Source organism: Octodon degus, unplaced genomic scaffold, assembly GCF_000260255.1.
Source record: "Octodon degus isolate 3935 unplaced genomic scaffold, OctDeg1.0 scaffold00095, whole genome shotgun sequence".
Classification (NCBI taxonomy): domain Eukaryota; kingdom Metazoa; phylum Chordata; class Mammalia; order Rodentia; family Octodontidae; genus Octodon; species Octodon degus.
The window spans coordinates 9552795-9558984 of record NW_004524671.1 but is presented as its reverse complement, the minus strand read 5'-3'; positions in this window follow the sequence as shown (position 1 = coordinate 9558984).

Sequence of the window (6190 nt, the reverse complement as noted above, 5' to 3'; positions counted from 1 at the left end):
AATAAAAAATAAAAAAAAATAAAATAAATATAAAATAAAAATAAAAATGTTTTCAAATAAAAAGTCATACTGAATACTGAGAAGCAATTGTAAAATCATTCATTCATGATATGAAAGTACCTTCAACACAGGAATTACCCATTTAGAATGATATGGAAATCTGTTGTCACACCACGGAAGCTCTTTCAGTATGCTTTTTAGCTAAGTCATCAGCTGAGCTAAGGGCAAATGTGGAGCCATACTGATGCTTTTGAATCTAGCTCAGGAAGTTAAAAGTGGCTTATAAAGAAGGAAAAACATGACCCTATGGAGACATATGACTTCTCTAATGAGAAAAATCAGTTAAAGTCAATTTGAGTATTTAAAATCCTTACCATCATTCAACCCAACTTTCCTATAATGTTTTGTAAGTATTTCAAAAACAACAAAAATTCCTTTAATATTTTAAATCCTAGAATCATTACATATTAAATACTAGTTAAATTGTGCTTTGCCATACCACAGATTTGGTCAAAGATGATGGGGGAATAAAGATTTTCTTCTTTTATTGTTGTAATGCTTTATTTAGAATAATTTCTCTATGAAAAGCATAGTATATTAATAATATATTTTCCACTGTATCACACATACCTAATTAAAAAATCATTTTTAAGGTTACTGACAAAAGGGGCAGTTTTAAAAATAGCTTAAGCTTTTGCTCTACCCAATGCACTGTAGCAAATATTCTTGACTTCAAAGCCCCAATAGTACCATTAGCTTAATTTTCTTTTTTATGTTTTGATATTTTTCATAACAAAAAGCTTTTATTGACAACGGGGTCTTCTAGGACAGCAATCACTGTACTTTTTACCCTCTGGTTAGGCCTCAGGAAGCCTATCCAGGCCGGTGGGCCTCAGGTACCTGCCCCAGGCTCCTGGTGGGAAAGGACTGGTTTCAGGGGTTTAGGGGAGCCCTGCCCCGGCACATTCTTCAGTTGTGCCCAGAGACCAAGGCTACCAGTGTGCTGATCTTCCCATGGGAAGGGGTTTCCCAGGATTCCAGAAAGTAGAAAGGAGCTGGCCCAAGGCTCTTGGCTTTGGGATTAGTGACTTTACTGTGTACACCAAGCTCCTGGCTGTACTTAGGGTCATACAGAAAAGCAGGCTAAGGGCCCATCTGTGGCTTGGGGCACTGTAGGAAATAGACTGAAGAGAGGGCTGCACAGAGGTAAGCGCTGGGCATGTGCTTGGCAGGGATATGAGGATCTCTGCTTCCATGCCAGAAGCAGAGGGACCCAGGGGCCATATCCATGGAACCCCTGATTTTGTCCTTGCAGGGAGTCAGCAAAAAGTGCAGCCAGTGTCACTCCAGCGTCCTTGTCTCACCAAGGTGAAGATGAGCAAGAGCCTCATCCTCAAACAAGAGAAAGTGACTGAGATGTGCCAGGAACCCCAAAGAGGGAAAAACTCCTCTTTGGCCCCAAATCTTGAGTTAAGACACCAGAAATCCCTGCAAGGATGATTCAGGAGGCCAATTCTGGCTGGACTGGCCTTTGTAAAGTAACCCCAAGTGGGTGGGATCCCAAACCAAGGGCAGTCATCGGCCCTCAGTGATCATGGACCACATTCCTGGTGCCATCTCTGCCACCAGACTCAGGAGACCCAACCAGGATGGCTATGCCCCAAGCTGTATTTTCTCGCTTCTATCTCTCATAGACTCAGCGGAAAGGTCCTGGACCCAGGCTGGGTGTGGAGGCATGTTACCAGGCATGTCCCCTATACCCACAGGGCAGAACTAAAGCTGTAGGGATGTTCTTTGGGATATTTGTTTAGTATTATCCAATGAATAGTATCCATGTAAAGATACATTTATTTATCTATTTATTTTTTATCTATTTGATACAGGGTCTCACTACACAGTCCAAACTTGTAGTGATTCTCCGGCCTCAGTCTCCTTATGGCTAGGATTACAAGCATGAGCCACCACACTGGGTTTCAGGGCTGGAAGAGTTTCAGGGCCTGGATGGAATGCAGTACCTGGGATCCATCTGGGCTCCTTGCACTTGCTAAGCAGGCCCTTATATCACCAGGCTACCTCCACAGCCCCTAAAGATACACTTAGCCTTACTCCATAAAACATTTTTCCTTTGGAGTCAAAGCCATGTTATGTGAATATTATGTTCAATAAACTTGGCTCTCCACAACTAAGGAATTCTTCCCAAAATGAAATCCAATTTTGTCACAACTTTTCCCATCAATCTGACACATTCAAACAATGGACTCCAAGGTATCTCAAAGAGATTAACATATGGGTTTCTTTCCAAAGTGTCTGGAGCAGTGAGAATATCATTGAAATATATTTCAAAATGCCAAGATAACTTCTTTGGTAAAGTTAGTATTAGTGGAAAGTTTTAAATTTGGCACATTTGAAACAGAGCCTGATAGTCCCAAACCTCATGCTTTGTTTATTTTTTATTACTTTTTATTTATTTATTAATTTTTCTTTTTCTTTTTTCCATAATTTTATTTATTTTTTTTACAACTCACATCTGTGTTTTATTATACTCTAAAATATACAGGAGCATAATTTTATTGAGAAACAAATAGCAATGAAACAGTTTCAAATCAAATAGGCAAGACAGTTTCAATAATCAACATGTTCCATACATTCTTCCTAGTGGTCAATTGCTGTACAAGATGCAGACATGATATCATATTTACAAATGCCATTAGAACAAACCCCTCTATTCATTAAGAGAATGTAACTATATATCTATGCCAACCACTTTGATTACACAGATACAAAATGGACATTCATCTGTATCCCCTTTTATTGTTAAGTTCCATTATTTCAATATTATAGGTGTGTAAACTCAGCAAAATATTCTAAAAGAGTCCAGTAGCCCATAACAGTATTGGTTCTTCTGCTTGACTGGCAATGTCAAAAATTGTTGATCTGACTCCCCTACACCTCAACGTAACAGCATGGCTTTACTTCTCATACTTTGTTTTTATACTTTTCGGCTGGATCGTTAAGACCAAGGTAAAGCAGGACCTATGCAACAAGAGTTGTAGCTTTGGGGTCTGAGAAGGTCAGTGAAATTCCCTCAGGATTTATCCTGAGATCCCGTACTACAGATTGTAGAACCTTTGTCAGTGTCAGCCATGTGGATGAGTCACGGCCATTGCTTGGCCAATGTGCTCTCTGTGAAAGCCTGAGAGAATGTTTTCTCTCCATGTGACTCTCCTTAGGCACACTCTACATCATCGATCACTTTCCTCTTTGGCCCCATAATCTCCTTGATCAGAAAATTTGGGACACTACTGAGTTACATGACACTACAGAACAAGTTCTCATATGTCCTGAGTCTTAATTGACCTTGGAAGGACAGGGCCAAAATGTTGGCTTTCCTTGCAGCCCTCTTTTATCTCTAATTTTGGTTTGCAAATTTAGGTTGTTAACCATCCAGAAGACAGGCTTACTGTTATTAACATACAACCTGGGCTGTTAAGCTTAACCTCACTATCTGTCTCAATATCAAACATCTTAGGCATAACATGGAACAAGTATTTTGCCTCAAGTATTGATATGTTGAACTTTAAGTCCCTACAGTATATGATAAAAAAAATTTAAAAATTAGAATATATTTAAAAATAGGCATAAAGAATTATATACTTCTTATGTTTACATGTAAGTTAAAATATCTAACCATAAGCAACCTTGAAGCAGGACAGTCCCACAATATTACTTTTCCTGTCTCTTGCTTTCATTCACCACCCCCTTCTTCTTGAACAATCATCTACCTGAGTGACAGCATAGCAGCAACTGGCATGTCATGACAAGCAGTCCATATTCAGAAGACCAGAATGACAGGCAATCCAAGCATGAAACTACTATTACAGATTACCTTCTGCAGTGCAGTCGCTTATTTCATAGGTATCAGTATATATAGTTAGTCAGGGTGAGAATCATTCCAATTAACTGCTAGATTCAAAAATCTTCTGAAGATTCTCAGGATCATTGCCTTTCTTATCTTCTACATATAACTGTATGACTTGACATTGTCATGTTTCCTAGCTCTTCTGCATTCCCTCTCTTTATTAGTTAGTCCTCGAGATCCTGCTTTCATTTCACTTGTATTATACGTTTGTATTTATATTTCTTCTATTGAGTTCTTATACTAGTGAAACTATATGACAATTACTTATGCGTGTCTGGTTGATTTCACTTATGAGTATATCTTCAAGTGGCATCCACTTAAATATAAAGCCTTCGAGTTTATCATTCTTAATAGCTGAATAATACTCCATTGTGTAAAAATTCAATATCTTTTTCAACCATTCCTCAGGTGATGGGCATCCTGGTTGTTTCCAAGATGTGGCTATCACAAATTGAGCTGCTAGAAACATAGGTACACATATATCCCTATGATATTATGTTTTCAGATCCTAAGGGAAAATTCCCAGTAGAGGAATAGCTGGTTTAAATGGGATTTCCAGTCCAAGTTTTTTAAGGAGTCTCCACACTCATTTCCATAATGGTTGCAGTCTACATTCCCACCAGCAGTGGAGATGGGTTCATTTTTCCCCACAGAATCTTCAACATTTGTTGTTGGTTGATTTCTTTATGATAGCCATTTTTTTCTGGGGTGAGAAGCTATCTCAATGTTGTTTTAATTTGCATTTCGTGGATGGCTGGTGATGTGGAGCATTTTTTCATATATTTATTCACTTCTTTAATTTCATCCTCTGAGAAGTGTTTGTTCGTCTGAGATGCTCATTTCTGGATTGGGTCTTTAAATTTTGGGGCACTAGTGTTTCTTAGTTCTTTATAAATTCTAAAGAGCAGAACTTTTTCTGAGCACATATTTGTCATGATTTTTTCCAAATTTGTGGGTTGCCTTTTCACTTTGCTGGTAATTTCTTTTGACGTGAAAAATCTTCTCAGTAACAGCAAGTCCCAGTTGTAAATTCTTTCAAATGTTTCCTGTGCGATTTGATTTCTGTTCATGAAGTCTTTGCCTACCTCTATGTCTTCAAGGGTTCCTCCTACTTTCTCTTCCAGGAGATTTAGTGTCTCTTCTTTAATGTTTAGATCTTTAATCCATTTTGACTTTAGTTTAGTGCATGGGTGATAGACCTGGGTGAAGTTTTAATTTTTGGTATGTAGAGAGGGAGTTTTCCCAGCACCATTTGTTAAAGAGGCTATCTTTCTTCCAGTGAGTATGTTTGGACCCTTTGTCAAGGATAATTTGTCTGAGTTTGTTTGTAAGGGCTTCAGCATTTTCTAATCTATTCCACTGATCCTCAGGTCTATTTTTTTGCCAGTACCGTGCTGATTTTATAACATAGTATAATTTCAAATCAGGAATTGTAATGCCTCCTGCCTTGTCTTTGTTACCTAGGATTTCCTTTGCTGTTCTAGGTCTTTTCTGGTTCCAGAAAAATTTTAGGAATGATTTCTCTATCTCTGTGAGGTATGTTGGTGGTAGTCTGATAGGAATTGCATTAATTCTGTACAGAAATTTTGGGAATATGGTCATCTTCACAATGTTGGTTATTCCTATCCAGCAGTATGGAATATCTTTCCATTTCTGAAATCCTATATGATCTCTTTTTGAAGAATACTATAATTTTCCTTGAAAATATCTTTGACATCTTTGGTTAGATTAATTCCAAGGTATTTCATTTTCCTTGGTGCTATTGTAAAAGGTATTGTTTCTATAATTTCCCTTCACCGTGTTTGTTGTCTGTGAGAGGAATGCTATTGACTTTTGATTATTGACTTTATAACCTGCTTTGCTACTGAATTTCTGTATTAATTCTAGTAGCTTCTTGGTGGATTTTTTGGGTCTTCCAAGTAAAGTATCATGTCATCTGCAAATAAAGATAATTTAACTTCTTCTTTACCTATTTTTATTTCTTTTATTTCCTTCTCTTTTCTAATGGCTGTAGCTAATGATTCCAGAACTATATTGAATAGGAGTGGTGATAGAGGACATTCTTGTCTTGTAAAAGATCTAAGAGTAAAATATTTCAGTTTTTCTCATTCAGGATTATGTTAGCCATTGGGTTTTCATAAATGGCTTTTACCAGATTGAAAGAGGCTATCTATTTCAATTTTCTGTAGGACTTTGAACATGAATGAGTGTTGGACTTTGTCAAAAGCCTTTTCTGCATCAATGGAGATGATCATGTGGTTTTTAGTTTTC